General features: G+C 32.7%; 1 long non-coding RNA gene across 1 annotated transcript; it reads right to left on the reverse strand.

The window, feature by feature from the left end:
• Positions 1-17,281: 17,281 nt before the first annotated feature.
• On the reverse strand, positions 17,282-17,836 carry LOC111615471. Its single transcript, XR_002755085.1, has 3 exons — positions 17,670-17,836; positions 17,543-17,609; positions 17,282-17,450 (listed from the first exon to the last, which is right to left on the reverse strand). It is a non-coding gene; the product is annotated as an uncharacterized LOC111615471 (long non-coding RNA).
• Positions 17,837-18,096: the final 260 nt, after the last annotated feature.

An 18,096-nucleotide genomic window follows, 5' to 3' on the forward strand; every position in this document is an offset into this window, starting at 1 on the left:
AATACAGCTAATAATGCTTTGAAAATAATTAGAAAATGTAGAAATTGTGCTGCAAATTTGGATAACAATCGTCCGGTAAATTCTAACTCTTGTCTGTCTGCCTATTTCTCATTTCTTATTTCTGAGAAAAAGAGTTAGATGAATCAACGTCCAAAAAGGGTTTGAAGCTAAACGAAGGAAGAACTACTCACAAAAGATATGATGTACGAGAACAAGACACTACTAATTTGAAATAGAAAATATATATTTTAAACTTAATATATTAAGAAACGATTAAAAATTACAGTCCGGCATTGTGACGATGTCACAATACAATAATTAACTAATAATAAGTAATAATAAAAAAAACTAATTCCGCAAGTTTATAATAAACTATAATAATATAAAAAGTCCATGAATATTAAAAAAACTGATCCAAAAATTGTTACATAAAATTTAAAAGAAACGAAAGTTATGTTTGATAAATTGAGAGAAGAAATCAATTTTATTTAATCAGTTCAAAATTTTGTAAAATTAATCAATAATTTAATGCAATATTTTAACGCTAAAAGTGACACATTTGTCACCTTTTGTGAAAAAAAGTAGAACTTTCTTTTTAAAGAGATGTTATGACACCTTTCTAACAAACATCTGTCATCTGAGCCAGGAGAAATGTCATGTTAGACAATAGAATATCCCGTCAGGTGTTATAAATCCAAAAACTCGATTGGAGGGAATCTGAGATAAAAAGGGGTCAAGTTTACAAAATCGGGGAGACGACCATAGAAATAATTTCGGCATAATACAGCTTCGACCTCTCTTCCTCCAGGCCATTTCCGTCTCCATATATAAAGGCCAAATCAACGAGATCAGAGGTATCCTCTGATTTGGTCGATTTGGTTTGAACTGGTTAGTTTTAAACTCATTTGTAAACTCTCTCATATCTAGAGGAGTAATTATTGTATTTAATCGTTAGCTTATTTTCTTTGTTTTTAGATATATATATATATATATATATATATATACAGTGACACTGTGAGCGAGTTCTAACGACCTAACTATTAGAGGGATAATCCTCCTACGTATTCTCGCATTATGTAAAGGTCAGAAAACGTTTATGACGGTTGAATAATTGTAATCTAGCGCTGCATCTGAAAATCCAGATTGTTCTATAAAAAATATTGATACACCAGATTAATTTTCTTTCGCTTAGTAAATTTTCTTTTCCATGTTTTAATATTGCCGATTATTATAGAACAAATGTCGAGAAATGTAATAAAATTTGGGGATTTTTATTAGTGGATGTTAGCGCATGTTATCGGTCCTACGCATTTAGTCGAAAACTTCTAAAACTTTCGTATTAGATAGATTGATGCTATTATATTTTGGTAGTTAAGGGTCGACAGAGTGGGGATATAGAGGTGGTTGTGTGTATTTCTAGCAGGGTCGAACTTAATCACGATTTTAGGGGTTATTATTATTTAACATTTTTTTATAACATTTTTTCTCAATTTTGAAATTTAACTTTTTGCAATTTTATAATATCTAAAAATATAAAAATTTTTAAATGAAATATAAAAAGAGGTGGCTCCTCCAAATGTTACCAGGAATATTAAGCAACCAGTTGCTGGATTTCAGCATCTTCCCCTCCAAAGGCTATGCTACCTTGCAGGTCACTACATATGTTACCGACAGACCTACCAGTGCCGTTCTTTGCACCGATTTCAAATCCATCTTCTCCGCCTTAAACAACTACAATGACAAATCCCGTACTATCTTGCCATCTTGCACGCCATCACATATGTTACCGACTACTACATATGTTGAAGCTACTACTAAACCATAATAAATATTTTTGGCTTAACGACGACCCATATACCAGCATATCCACCATTTTCGATCGTTATATTAACGTTTTAATCAACCGCGCCAGGACCAACTCTTTACTTACAAATCACATTCTTTACACCCAAAAAGTAAAAAGTAATGATAAATGCAGTTACTACCACAACCATATCTTTATCTTTATAAATAAACCAATAACGATACGTTTTATTCCTCGCAAAACAAAGCAAGTAATACGTCAAAAATAACCATATGAAAATACTCTTCATTTAGATTATAATTATAAAATTATAAATTCTAAAATTAATAAAAGAAAATTCTCAACTAAGCATTAAAATTATAATTTTAAGCAAAAAAAGTTTGCAGTTAAATTCGTCTTCCTCGTTTTAATATTTGCAAATGTTGCATAAAAAACCAAGAAAAATTTATTTAACCGAAGACTGTTATGAAGTATTTTTTTGATATATTAACGCTACTTTCAAACATTTACTTACCTTCAGATGCAGAGGAAGACTGATAATTTTCCTGCTGTTTTCTTCTGTTTCTCCATTTCTTTCCTAATGAATATATCACTAGAAGAGATATAATAAGCAAACTTAAAAGAATTTGGAATGAAGTCAACAGAAACATGGGATAATACTCTTCTTGCTCTGCACTTCCTAGTGTACGTAATAATTGTCTACGTATATATTGATATATCTGTAAAACTAATAGCATGGAAAAATGCCAATTAAAATCAGAGTTTATACGACACGTGACAATCTTTGACGTCTAAACTCGTCATACAGCAAACCGAAAATGCAGTAATGATTTTTTCTCGCGTGTCTATAATTTAACCTAGAATTTGAAGTATTTACAAAATATTTCGATTAAAAGGTAATCAAATTCTAATAATATTTTTCTAAAAGTTATATAATTAGAAAATATTATTTTAAATACAATTAGGTTTATTGTAATTTGACATGGAAACGATTCTTACTATATTCCCGCGACACACAGAGCATAGTGATTTGGGAGCATGATGTTCGATTTCCGGTCAGACCCGGTAAATATTTTCGGTGCTCTGATGAAAAACAAGTACGTGCCACGAATTGTGGGGGGACTGATGCAAGCTACATTCAACACTGTGTTTCGGCAACACATTTCATGACAGCACGTGGCACCACAAACTCTCACTAGTGCGAACGAAGTGATAATGTTTGTTGAAATATTTAGACAAATAACATTGCCTTGTCTCTTGCTAAGTTCACAGGAAAAACAAAATACATAATGCTTTTTTCAGCATCATTCATATAAAAAACTAGCAGACTCCGCCACGCGTTGTTGTGGCTCAAAATATATCTATTACACTTTTCCCATGGGGAAAATTTTTCGAAAAATTTCTGCTTAGTGCACATTCTCTTGACGTACTCTATTAAAATGCAATCAAAAACGCAAAAAAACGCATCTAAAATAGTGTAAATAGAAGCAAAGTTCTTTACTGTAAGCCTTAATCCTGTTTCTTTCCCACGCGGGGGAATATCGAAAAATCCCTTTTTAGTGTGTATTCTGTTGACGTACCCTGTTAAAACGCAATCAAAAACGCAAAAAACCGCATCTGAAATAGTATAAATAGAAACAGTGTTTATTACGGTAAGCCAAAATTTTGTCTATCTCCCCCCCAGTTGGGGGAATTTTGACACGTATATTATATAAAAACACGTGCGTATTGGAATGAAGCGTTTTGTCAAAATTTCAAAGGAATCGGTAAGAACGAACGAAGATTACATTTTTATTTATATAGATAGATAGAAGATGATCAAAATTTAATCAAAAAAATAATGTCAAAAATTTTGTTTTGTGGTTGCTTTGTTAATTTACTTTTGGTTCGTACTTGATTTTTTTTCTTGTTTTTGTTTTTGGTTTACATTTAGATACTTGAAAAAAATCATAATGGATACAGTGTTTGTTTTTTATAAATAAAAATAAAAATATAAAATAATTCAGCAATATTTTCATTAATTAAATCAAGTAAAATAAAGTTTAAAATAAAATATATAAAGTAAATAATTTATTGTATTTCGATTTCGCAAAATAATTCTTATCTTTGATTGTCAAGTATTTAACTTATGTCGAATATGATGTCGAAATTATTATCCGTCATAAATAAAACTCGGAACAATACAAGGAAAGTGATAAAAATGAAGTCATTTTTTAAAATAAAGGTGAAGTCACGGTTTTATTCACAAATTAAACGAGGTTGAGTCAAAACTTATCCGCGCTAATACTCTAGAATTCATTTTAATCAACTTTTAGAAAAGTCAATTTTTTGACACAATTGCCCAGCTGTTCAAATCACAAATAGAAACACATAAAAGTTAATTACTTTCTGTTTTTTTCATATTTCCTTGATCTTTCTGATAACTTTTTGATCGTGAAAGAAATCTCTAATAAATTCAAAACCTTGATTTCACCATTACTTTTAAAATAAGGGAAGTTATTTTCGTAACTTTCCTCATTTTACTCATAAACAGTACAACAATTTCTGTAAATATTCCATCTCTATCATATACGAAGCGATTTTAAATAAAATAAATTTAGAAAATAATCGAAATAATCAATTACTTATGTTGATCATATTTAATTTAAAAGATTATTTTAATTTTATTAGAGTTGTTCAACTTTTGTACAATTACTTTAATTTTATTTATTAAATTTTTTGAATATGTCAAATAACTTTTATAATAATCATAGTAAGACACTACGAAAGTTTTTGGGCTAGACTCATGTAGGAATGACAGTTTCTGTAACAATCTATAACTATTCTAATCTAATAAATTATATATTTTATACAAAAATTCAATTGAAAGAAAGAATATGATGTAACAACGCATGAAAAAACGTTGTGTTGTTTTATGATAATGTGCATCCGAACACCTTCCACAACACTGTCGATACTCCTTAAGAACTCCTCTTTGAGGTGTTCAAGTAACGACTGTATATTCCTGTTGAGAATTCGAGCTCTCGTGTGAATTTTAGAACTTCGGTAACTTTTAATTTGATCATTATTTTCCTTTATTTTACCCTTTGGTGGAAGTTAAAGTTAGACCTTTTGACCTATAAGTGTACTGCGTCGCTTTGAAATGTGGCCTTCTAATCGTTTGTGTAATTTCTCCCCTCACAACAGGGGATTATACATTTCCACCTCTGTTACAATGTACAAATCAGTAGCCAATTAAGAAGAACCTCCATCTGTTACATGATAGAGAGTAACAAACAGGTGGCACGCAGATGTTCTGATCTTAGCCATTGGCGGCAATTAATTTAATAAGTTGACAGCTGTTATCAAATTTATGATGGGAAAGTGTCACAATAACCGCATCAGATTTTTCCCCGATAATTTTTCCCGACACAGGAATTGTGAAACAGTCCAAGAGTCCTCTGGAAGTGGCAGGAGTCGTTTATAGATTGATTTGTACATGTACTGTACAGTACGGAACGAAAGTGCTATATTGGCGAAATGGGAAGAAAACTTGAAGTGAGACTAAAAGAATACCAGACGGCAATTCGACTAAATAGAATCCCCGTGCCAACAGCATTGTAGTGTTACAAATTGTATTATTGACCGGAATGATATCAAAATATAGTATAACATAGAACACCTTGTAACGAGACATATTGTTGAACATTATTGTATAAAAAATTATGTAAATGCTATTAATTTATATACCGGATGCTCGGATAATTCGATAGAATATAAAAGTATAGGTAATGTAAATCGTGATATCCACTGATGAGGCTAACAGACGAAATGCATTTAGAGAATAATGGAAAATAAAGTAAGAGATAATTGATAAGTTTCAAGTCGTAGTCCATCTCTGTTTTTAATTCTTTCGAAACCGGATACAAAAGAGTCAATTTAACTTGTTTATTCTTAAGAAATTTTACAATTTTTTTTAGAATTATTGTTTTTAACATCCTAATTATGTTTGTAGAAAAAAATACAAATTAGCTATAAATCGTACAATTAAATTGCGGAAACTCGTGTGTGAATGTAATTATATAAAAATGTAATATGAACTACTTATGTACACGAAAACGTCAAAAATGGCCTTAATAAGATCATAAAATTGTTAACTCTGATATGGGCGGCTATAATATGTCTATGTATATATGTCTTGTCTATAAAATCGTACTGCTGTTTTTTATTACCAGCATAGAGGTATGAAAGAGTACATGTCAAAAGTTGATATTTGGCACAGAGTATTAGGTGCCCAAGTCATTTGCGTGTAAAAAAATCCAGACTCGTAGGTAGTCAGGGGACCGAGAACCGAGTCAAAATAAAATCCAAAATGGCGACCCTCTTCTACAAACAAGCAAAACAGCTTCCTCACCCTACCGAAGTCAGGTGGGGGAGAGTACCATCCACAGTCATTCTAAGAAGTGAACTCTGACCTTAGAAGAAACTACGTGTTCGATCCTATGTTAAATAAAATTTGTAATCTAATTTTGTAAATTTGAAAGCTCTACAAATATGACGTTAAAACATTTTTATGTCGTTACAAGCGGGGTTTATTAACATTATCTAGTATAGTAAAATCGTAGGACGTGTAAATGTAGGACGTAGGGCGCTCTGCCTTACACGTCAAAAAATTTGACGTGTAAAGCCTGGTACCCACATGCGGCAACGGACGACGGAAACGGTCGACGGAACGTCAAAATGACGTCACTTTTGCCGTCGACGTCGACGGAATACGAAGTTGAAAATTTTCAAGTTTTACCGCGGCACGGTAAAAATTAGACCAATAGGAAGACCGTTTAGCAATGTCGTCATAAAGATCACGTGGGACGATAGCATTTGAACTATGGCGGTCGACAAGCTAAAAAGCTTTATTTGTACACTAATACGCTTATATATTTCATTTATACTCTATATTACTATCCGATTTAAATATTAATGTTAAATAGACTTACTTATTGTGTAAAGTATTGGGAATGAAGTAAGCGTAATTCGGCGACGAAAGTATTCGATATTCCTAACTTTCGATGATTTAGAATATTTTTCCTATCCAAATTATTCGTTTTTGAGATTTATTTTATTTGCTATAAGATCGAAGGCAAACTTGAAAAGTTTAATTGATATAACAAAACAATCCCGGTAGAGGCCATTTACGACTACTGGCACGTGGCCTACCTATTGTAGAAGCTTGTTTATACTTACGGCTGGCAGATGGCGCGTTTCAATTGTAGGGTAATTTCCGCATGTGAGTACACGCCACACGGAAAGACGACGGAACGGCAACTGTTTCCGTCGACGATTTCCGTCGTTCGTTGCCGCATGTGAGTACCAGGCTTAAGGCAGAGCGCCACCGCGTAACCTTTGCCCTTTGACCTCACTTCGCTCCTAAACTCTAACGAGGAGAGACATCTTTTTAGTTCATTTAGTTAACCTATCGATTCGACAGCCGTGCCGATCTTAGATTTATATGACATCTCGACGCTATTGTAAATATCGCGTATTAAAGAAATTATTTGCCTGGATCAGTTAAGTACTTTCTCAGTTAATTTTTACCTGCAAAACACGTGGTCGAGGTCAATGTAGAAATCACGGACAAAATAGGACGTGCCACGTACAGATTTTAGCCACGCCACTACAGACGTTATATTAGGTTTGTCGTTACGTCCGATGACATTATAATCGGGTTTAACTGTATATTGTTTGTGCAAAATAAAAAAATAATTTCGGATGATATAATAGCCATGATTATTTTTTTCAAAAACGGAAAATTTTTCGTTTCCCATCAACAAGAATTCAACCCTGACCGTCACGCAACGAAAAGAAATTTCGACATTAAATAGGGTTGAATTTCAAATGGTAGCTGTATTACGTATTATGTAGGTAAATGTCTCTTCAATTCGAACAAAATTTCGGTAGACTTTCTCACAGCTCAACAGGTTAAAAATCTCCTTTATTGTTTTTCACATATGCATTTCGGGCAAGTTTAATTTTCCTGCCCCTCTTCAGTGCTACAAAACAAATTCATATTGAATTTACACAAAACAACTTTATAGTAGAAAATGTTTACAAGACATAAAAAGACACTTTATAATACCTTAAGATTTCCCACATGTTCTTTCATCTTTTTTACAGTACTTGTACTATCAATTTACAATGTTTTCAAATTTATAATTTTCTCTTAAGGGTGTTTTACATCGAAATCCGTACCATTATGCTACACAACTAATTACAAATTATAATTATTAGTAACATTTTAAATCACTTATTTATAACAAATTTTTTCCTTTAAAAAAATATTTACTAAAAAAAATACATACATGTTTTTCTTTAAAAGTGTCACAACAATAACAGAGTAGTATACGTTGTATAAACTTTAAAAAGGTTCAACATACAATAAAATTTTCACGACAATGTATAATCTTAGAAATATAAACTATTGACTTGTTGCGCCCCCTATCATGTTATACCATTGCTGGTCGATTTGCATGCCATTGGAAATGTTTATTAAATTATTACCACTGTATTTCATTATTTCTATATGTTCTTTGAATTTACGTTTATATATATTTTTCTCACAGTGTAGGATTTTAATATTATTTCTATCTATTTTGCAGTTACTATTTTTGATGTGGTTATACCAAGGTGAATTATCATGTTTTAACCGTATGGCAGCTTCATGTTCTTTTATCCGTAATTCCAAAGTTCGACCCGTTTCACCTATGTATTCTTTAGGATTTTGACAGTTGCAATTAATTTTGTAAACAGTTCCAGTTTTTTTCAATTTATCAGTATTGGTTTTGTATTTTCCTAATTTATTTGAGATTTTATTTGAAATTTTATTGGTCAAAGATGGGGCCAAAATTATATTGTCNAGCAATGGTATAACATGATAGGGGGCGCAACAAGTCAATAGTTTATATTTCTAAGATTATACATTGTCGTGAAAATTTTATTGTATGTTGAACCTTTTTAAAGTTTATACAACGTATACTACTCTGTTATTGTTGTGACACTTTTAAAGAAAAACATGTATGTATTTTTTTTAGTAAATATTTTTTTAAAGGAAAAAATTTGTTATAAATAAGTGATTTAAAATGTTACTAATAATTATAATTTGTAATTAGTTGTGTAGCATAATGGTACGGATTTCGATGTAAAACACCCTTAAGAGAAAATTATAAATTTGAAAACATTGTAAATTGATAGTACAAGTACTGTAAAAAAGATGAAAGAACATGTGGGAAATCTTAAGGTATTATAAAGTGTCTTTTTATGTCTTGTAAACATTTTCTACTATAAAGTTGTTTTGTGTAAATTCAATATGAATTTGTTTTGTAGCACTGAAGAGGGGCAGGAAAATTAAACTTGCCCGAAATGCATATGTGAAAAACAATAAAGGAGATTTTTAACCTGTTGAGCTGTGAGAAAGTCTACCGAAATTTTGTTCGGATTGAAGAGACATTTACCTATATATTAAATAGGGTATACCTGGATAGGTTAATTTCACCGAAAATGCTTCGTGGACGACCTCGTGGTAGTAACCGGCGAAGTTTGAACGATCGCGTTTAAAAGCAGCGATACCAAAGAAGATTGGAGAATGAGAACGAGACCTGCTTGAGCGTCAAAGTAATTTTACTTAGTAGTGAGTCTCCGAGACATAGTCTTGTCCCAAATAGGGCTTTGCCGTTTTAATTGTTTTCAGGTCTCGCGTCTTCAAGAATTTATATAGAATGTGACGTCAACACACTTTAACAAAGGTGTCCTTTTCAAACACGAGCAACGTATTGTTGAATAGTAATGCTATTGGTGACGTAACAAGAGCTCATTACTTTCAGCGAGCAAGCGAAAAATGGCGATTTTTTACTCACAGAACCAAAAACATATCGCACGACTCCTTCTATCGTTGAAGTAAGACTAACACATTTTTGAGACCATAAGAGTTGTATTTCGAAACATTATGTGATTAGGATATTATCATATAATAGTACAACATATTATTTGAAATCCATTTAAATTATTTGAAATCCATAATAAAAGTTCCGAACGTTGTGTATTGTAGACACCTAGTATAATATTACAGCATGACAACACACAATCAAACACACAAGCCTCGTATGACCATGCAAAAAAATTTGGATCTATATATGGAGCGTGTTTTTCATCCTCCTATTCGAATAACCTTGCGCAGTGTGATTATATCTTTGATACAATCAAAAGTATTGTTGGTGGCAGACAATTCAGTACAGTTGAGGTGAAAACAGTGGTGCATGAGCCCTTATGCAAATATCTAAAAGTATGTTTGCTGTGCAATCCAAGCACTACAGGCATCCCTTGATTGACACGGTTAATTAATTAAAACTTTTGCCGCGTTTAAGGAAAGATTGTCTCAATTAATTTTTCGCGTTAATGTAATCCGGCGTTAATCAATGGATATTTGTAATATAATTCTATTTTAGAATAAAGTATAATACAGTGGCGTGCCGTGACATTTAATGATAGAAAAGATGTGTTTCTGTAAAAAGCAGCCTTCCAGGGTCCCTCCAATTTCTTACGTTATCTTACTCTATCTAAATTAAAATCGTTAAATAAAAGCGTCCTTTATCGTTATTATTAAGATTTAATTAATTTTTTATTAAAATATTAAGTTTATTTTAATTTTATAATATATTTAAATCTGCAAACAAAGTAGCACCACATTCTAAAAACGCTTGTTTTACAAACTCTCCTTCGAAGAGAGGTTTCCCGTGACAAGGAACGCAATGGGCATCTTTAAAGTTAGCAGCTGTAATGTTATTTTTCGAAATCAAAAAAGTTTTTAAAACACTGGATTTTTTTTGTAAAAAACATGTTTTTTTTCCTCATCTGTTGAAAGGCCAAGATTAGAATAGAAATTTTTAAAATGTCTATTTACATTGTATGTACGTGAAATGACTTTTTCGTTACAAATTACACATAAAGTCGTTTTATTCTTTTCAGTCACACCATATTTATCAAACCATTCTGTTTGATATGGTCTGCAAATGGTATCGTTAGTTTTTATTTTTTAGCTGCCAACATACTACAGGGCTACAACTAAAACTATTTATATTTAGAATACAATAATTGGAAAAAAATTTTTTATTAACGTACTTGACATATATACATTCGTAGATGAGACAATTTAATAATGAAAAAACAAGTAAATACGCAAGGCCGTATTTGAGAGAAGTGTTTGTCTCGGGGACTCGCTACTAAGCGAAATCACTTTGACGTTCAAGGCGAATCTCGTTCTCATTCTTCAATCTACTTTCGTATTGCTGGTTTTGATCGCGATCTTTCAAACTTCACCGGCCACGACCGTGAGGTCGTCCACGATCCTTTTTTCGGTAAAATTAACCTAACCAATTTCGAAATTTTTCAACGTTGCGTGTTTCTCCCGGTTGAATTTTTGTCTATGCAAAACGAAAATTTTCTGTTTTCTAAAAAAATAATCCTGGCTATTGTATCGTTCGAAATTATCTTTTTTTATTTTGCACCAACAATATATATAAATAAATGTAGTAAAAGCAAATTATATTTCGGAAGTTAGTTTTCATATAAAATTATAACGACTATCGCCATCTACTTTGAAAAAAGATTCTGATACTGAAACGAGATATCTCGTGTTAACTGGTAAGTGTCAGCACCTCGCGACCAGAGATATGTCGGGAATAACATGCGACAGGTAAATGGGTTTTTTTCAAAGATTCGTTTGCCAAAATTCGATTTCGTAACGTTCGCATTTTCAACTTTCTAACGAACAATGCATGCGCAAACATCGCACTACTGCCTGTTTGCAGAGAATGTCGCTATTTTAAATTTTATTTTGACTCGGTTCTCGATTTCTCGAGTACCTACAAGTGTGAGAATTCGAGCTCTAACATGAATTTTGCAGCTTCGATAAATTTTTCTCATCATTATTTTTTCAATTTTTGCTCACTTCGAGAAGTGACCTTTTAACCCTTTCGGAGATGAGAGAAAATAACACAACACACACACTTCTTACTTCGTCCGATTTTAACGAAGATAAAACCAATCGGATGACCCACCAAACGAACAATTATTACTAAGGTTGCACTACATATCATGACCATCGTCACCCCCAGCAATTAATTCTGTTAGTTTGACAGCTGTTATCGAATTTATGAGTTAGAAAGAGTGACAATACCGGATAGAAGAAGTAATAAATCTACAGAGATGTATATACTAATTGTTAGAAATCGAAACCTTTCCTAACCGGGCGAACTTACATGGGATTGCATCAGAATGTTTTCCGAACTTTTTCAGGACGAGAATAAAATGGGATCCCACTTAAGCCTCGGGGCAGACATAGCCAAGGCGGACACATCAGGCGAACGTCCACAGCTGATCGCATCAGGTATAGATCACCAGCGGACATCAGGGGACACCAGACCCATACCGCTACTCCGTCTGTCGCAACCTGTGCCTTTCCGGCATAATCACCGTCCATCGCTCGAAGAGAGAGAGAAGTGAGACTACGAGTAGAGTCAGCCGATCCGGGGACAGTTCTAACGAACGCCCATACGTCTAGATCGAAACTACGAGAGGTAATCACATATACTAAATTTGATCCTAGCTCTATCGTTCCTTGACTCTCTCTCTCGGTTATAGATTATATTAGGCTAGTTGAATTTAAAGGAACAATATGTTTTATAAAGCTAGAACTTAGTCGGCTAGTCGACGAGCGTATATTTCTTGTCGCGATATAGAATATTTTGTGGTATTCCCTTTTTGTAGCATCTCGCTTTATACCCGTGTGTATAGTTTTAGATAATTAGAAAATTAAATGTGTCATTTTATATTTAATGCTGTGTCATACTTGAGTACAATCGGTAAACTCCTTGCATGCGATCGGTATACTGTCGACTTGCCCAATGCCTTCCCCACTCACATTTTTGCCTTCCTACATAGCCATTCTCTGACCGAGCCGCGGTTAAGCGGGGTGAAGTTACGTGCCAATGCATGATTTTGGTACGTAATAGACGACTTTTCCCCAAATTGCAACTACTGGCATGTACTCCTTCATACCTCTAAGCTGATTACCCAGCAGGCAGTACGATTTTTATAAAGAAGACATAATTCAACATTATTATTATTATTGACATAACTATTAATACTTCTAGACGTGCTTCTAGGCCCTCTTAGTGCCCACAGGGCGGAAAGAGTTAAAAAAAAAACATCCCTGAGCTAGTACATCTCCCCGTTTTACGATGGAACGAACATGTATGTGCCTCAACTTTATGACTAACTGTCATGAGTCATACATAGGTGCAGTGATATGATAGAAAATCAGCTAGCTAATGACTACTTGGAAATATCTACTATATAAAATCGAAATTGGCAGTTCTGTGACGGTATGCCAAAAACGACCACTAGGGGCGACCCTAGCTATTATTTAAATTGAAAATATAAATTCTTTTATATTTATTTCATATTTTTACAGTATAATGTGACGTAAGGGTCGACACTTCTTTAGTGCCCTGTCAGGATTGACACCACCGTTTTTCGTGGAGCACGGAAATCGAGACAGCGTTTTTACATCGTCACATTATCGTGCGAACTGTCCCGTAAATGGAAATTCGGATTTGTAATATCAGCCAATCGGGAGACAGCATATGGAAGTTACTCGGACTCCAATTAGCACTTAGTAAAGATTTAATTAAAAATAAATTGGAGAAGATGCAGAGATTCTAATTTTTGTCACGGAGAGAGAGAGTTGACATAACGAGCGCGAGTTAAATATATACCTGGTGATGAAAGGATATATTTTGATGAAGATATCGTTGATTGAGACAGCAGTTTACTTGGGGGTTTGTTCGAAAATATTATCCACTTAGCTGTCACTGGCACAACGTCGATCGCTATAACAAGGGAAAGTATTCAAATAGGCACTGATAATTCGGAAGGATTCGTTTCTCTCGGGTCGACGATATTCCGGGAGGAATCGGTTACGACTTTCCTGATCGGAGGGACTGACGACGACTAAGTTTTTTGGCCGTCTCTAGCGATATCCACAGACAATATCGGCCGTCCAGAGGTTAAAAGATCACGAGTAAGCGTCGGGTTGCCTTCGAGGACTGGTAACGGGAGACTTTCTCACGTAACTACTAACAACAATTGTTACATAACTCGAATAAAATTAACATTAAGACATAATTTCGATAAAGGAAGTTACCTCACAATAATTTAGTATATTATTATTATTTTTATTTGTAATAGAAATTTATTAATTTTTTATTTATACCATGGAATGACACCGAGCGCGTGCCCCAATACTTGCATCAGGCCTTTTGACTGTTTTTTTTTTATAAATTCGACATTAGATATATATACTTTTATTCTTTTAATATTTTTGTTTGTCTGTTCTTTTTTTTATGATATAAAAATAAGTTCATAAAAATCAACTCATGGGTCATTTAAAAAGCCTGTGTGCGTCGGTGTTTGGCCCACGGGTCATAGGTTTGCCACCACTGGCCTGGAGAGTTCTACTGCAAGCAAGACTGACATCTATCAATGGAATTCATTGACCACGTAAAGTCTGTTTTAGTTCCCGAGAAAACCTAAATTACAGAAAGAATTACTGTGGTAAACAGAGTGAATGCACAAAAGCTTCAACGCCATTTTTGCAGCAGTGCTCATAACATACTAGCAATATGTGATCGAGCATGGTCTCATATAAAACTCTGCGTTTCTTGTTCAATGCAGGCAATGAGCAGGTTGTAATTGATGTTCAGGAAGCCTGACAAAAAGGTCGATTTCCGTACATAGATGATATTTCATGAAATTTATCTAATTTAACGTTCATTAATCGAGGAAATAATGGCAAATCCCGAATCAGATGAAAAAAAATCGTACAAGATTTAAACGCCTAACTTAAGCAAAGATAAAGATGATGACTACATGTTTTACATTTTTTTGCAGATACTATTTTTATTACAATCAAAACATTTCACTCCGTAAAGGCGTAAATTCATATAAACAATTTGAAAAAAAAAGTTTCCTCCTTTGATTTTTACTTCAATGTTTTCATTTTTGTTTTCACTATGGCTTATAGTTTTCAAGTAGAGAACATCACATCTATTTATACATTTGATGTTTTGTACTTGTAATTCTGTACTAAAAATTGTATTTCATTTACGGAATACAATTTTTACTCCTATAATACGTAATATCGTGTTAAATTTTGTATTTTTTTTCTTCGGCAATTGTATACATTTTATATGAAAGGCGAGTAAGTTTCATCGAATGTCTGCCATATAATCATTAATCATTAATTATATTATAATTTTATATGATTTGTTTTTTGAAACCGTGTTTTCGTATTTATTTACTATTGAACACAAGACTGTGTTATGATTAAAACACTTGGCGTTTATTTATTTTATTCAGTTTATACAAGCACTTTTACACGTTTCGGGCGTTTATACAGGCACTTTTACACGTTTCGTACAGCACAAGTTATTATAACTTGTGCTGTACGAGTCCCATTGCATTTTTAATGTCGACTGATGAGGGGCTATACGCCCGAAACGTGTAAAAGTGCCTGTATCAACTGAATCTAAGTACAGCACAAGCTATAATAACTTGTGCTGTACGAGTGTCATTGCAATTTGTTTTGCAATTTTACAAATATAAAACTTCATTACGTTAAACAATTTAAAACATATTTTAAATTGAAACAGTTCACATAACTAGCAGAATTTAGTTCAGTTGAATAAAATAAGTATGAAAATGAACACAATACAAATCAATACAGTACATCAGAACACTGTTATTTATACTGAAAAATGTATCATAATTTATTTGAGAAAGAGTATACAGAGCTAATTCTTATTTTAAAATAACAAATTAAAGTTTTTCAAAAATAAAATTTTTTAAACTTGATTAATAATATATAAATTATATTGTGAGATTAGCAGTGGGCCACTGGGCTCATCCCAAATGACCTCTTACTCTGCAAGAGGTTGGTAAAACCCGTTCTCTGCTTGTCGGATGGCTAGGAAGACAAAAATTTGAGTGGGGAGTGCGTCGGTAAGTCGGCAGGTGTCCTTCAGAGACAGGAGACAGGTTTAAAAACTAAACAAGCATTTATTTATATAACTAAGCTAGGATACATAGGTTAAATGCGATTAAATAAATTCACTATACAAAAGGGACGCTCTAATAGCTTTCCCGCTAGTGAGAGAGAGTTCACAAAGCTCTAAAAAGTACAAATACCTCTATGCGGATATGTCTAATATGCGTTCGTTGAATATGTTCGTTAATGGCGATGAAAGTTCAAATGGCTGTGGTTGGTCGTATGTCCTTTCGGTCCGGAGTATGGAGACAAATATGGCACATCTACCAAGTATAACTTTCGGGGGATCGCCCTGAGCTTTCGGGGACTCGAGCTTTTATACGTTATTCGTGGGAAATGAGTCACGTGATCGACTTCTGTTGACACTTACGGTGCATTCCGATCAACTAACTGTCAACTTTCCTACCATAATGTGAAAACAATCTGATATACTTCTCACCAACAGTTTTCATCGGAGTTGTTTACAAAAATTTTTCCGACATCGGCGTAAAAATCACGGATTTCACAATATTATTTTATGAAATTATATAAAATTTATATAAAATTATATGCTAATCATATAAAATTAATGAACATTAATTTTAAATGATTATCATATTAATAATCATTAATTTCTGTTAATAAGAGTTACATATTAATTAGTCAAATATGTTAAATATTTTTATTAAATTTGGATTCGTATAAATTTAATTCTGTAGCTTATCAGAAAAATACTAAATGAAATAGAAGTATTTTGAATTCAACACATCAGAATCATTTATGTTCGGCCCATTTTATACAATACAGATAAACACGAGCATATTGTTAACAACAGATCAATTTACGTAAACTTAAATGTCAGAAATTATTCATGTCATAAATAAATAAAATGCAACAAACAGCGAAAAATAGTATTATTATGAAGTAGATTTAATAACAATAATCATAATACATTTTATTCTCATCATTTTTATCTATAAAAATGTAAATTACAATTTTTGAGTAAAGTTTAATAATACGTAGAATTATTTCGATACAGTTTTTGAATGAGCTTGTTTAGATTATATGATATACGTCTATGTTTATATATATCTGTAAGAAAAATTACCCCAACGTTCAGGTTATTTCATATTTTACAACATACATCTTTGTTCTACACACATTCTTATACCTGATATTGGGGTCAATATAATACCCCATGAAGTAACGATTTTATCCTGAGGATCCAAAGAGAATTACGAAGAACATTTGCCAAAACCATTTTCATTTCAATCATGGCAAGTTTACTTCCTGTAAATAAATTATTTTAATGACATAATTCTTTTTTTTTGTATTTATTCTCTAATCACCTACCGAGACAATTTCGTGGACCGGCAGAAAATGGCAGAAATGCATAAGGATGAAGATTTTTATAGTTTACAGGTAAAAAACGGTCTGGATCGAACACCTCGGGATTTTCGTAAACAGAAGGATTATGATGGATGCCATAGATATTTATGACAAGAGTCGAATTTGCAGGCAACATGTAATTACCTATTTGAATGACAACGATTTAATACTTCGAGTCAATAAAAAAATATAAAAAATTATTATTAAGAAACAAATTCCAAAATATCAAAAATTACTTATTTTCATTTCTGAAGGATTTTTTCATGCAATAAAAGGAGCAGGTGGATAGATTCTCATCGACTCCTGAAAATTGTAATATATAAAACTAATCTTTAAGTGTATTTAAAGAAATTAAGAAGTTACCTTAATTACGCATTCTAAGTCCGTCATTTTCGTTGTGTCATAGATAGTAATATTCCTGTTCCTATCATTTTTGAAAATTTCTTGCAATTCTAGATACAGTTCTTCTTGGATTTCGTGGAATCTTCCCAGGAAATAAAGGGTCCATGACATAGAATGGGCTGTTGTATTGTGACCCTGTTATTAAAATACGTTTAAAAATGTAAAATTGCTTCCTATGTAATTCACGTTTTCTATAAAATAAATACTGTATAATAAACTTGTAAAATTAGAATATGTCATGCATGAATGCCGCGCATCTTTCATATTCATGTCATACCAGTTTACAATGACAGTTACGAAATGTCTTCGATCGATCGACGAAATAAACATTAAATTGTCCATGAATTGTGTAATTAGTCGAACGAAAAAACTAAATACACATCTTGAA

The sequence above is a fragment of the Centruroides sculpturatus genome, unplaced genomic scaffold, assembly GCF_000671375.1.
Source record: "Centruroides sculpturatus isolate CEXI.00-Female unplaced genomic scaffold, Cexi_2.0 scaffold2205, whole genome shotgun sequence".
In the NCBI taxonomy this organism is placed as follows: Eukaryota; Metazoa; Arthropoda; class Arachnida; order Scorpiones; family Buthidae; genus Centruroides; species Centruroides sculpturatus.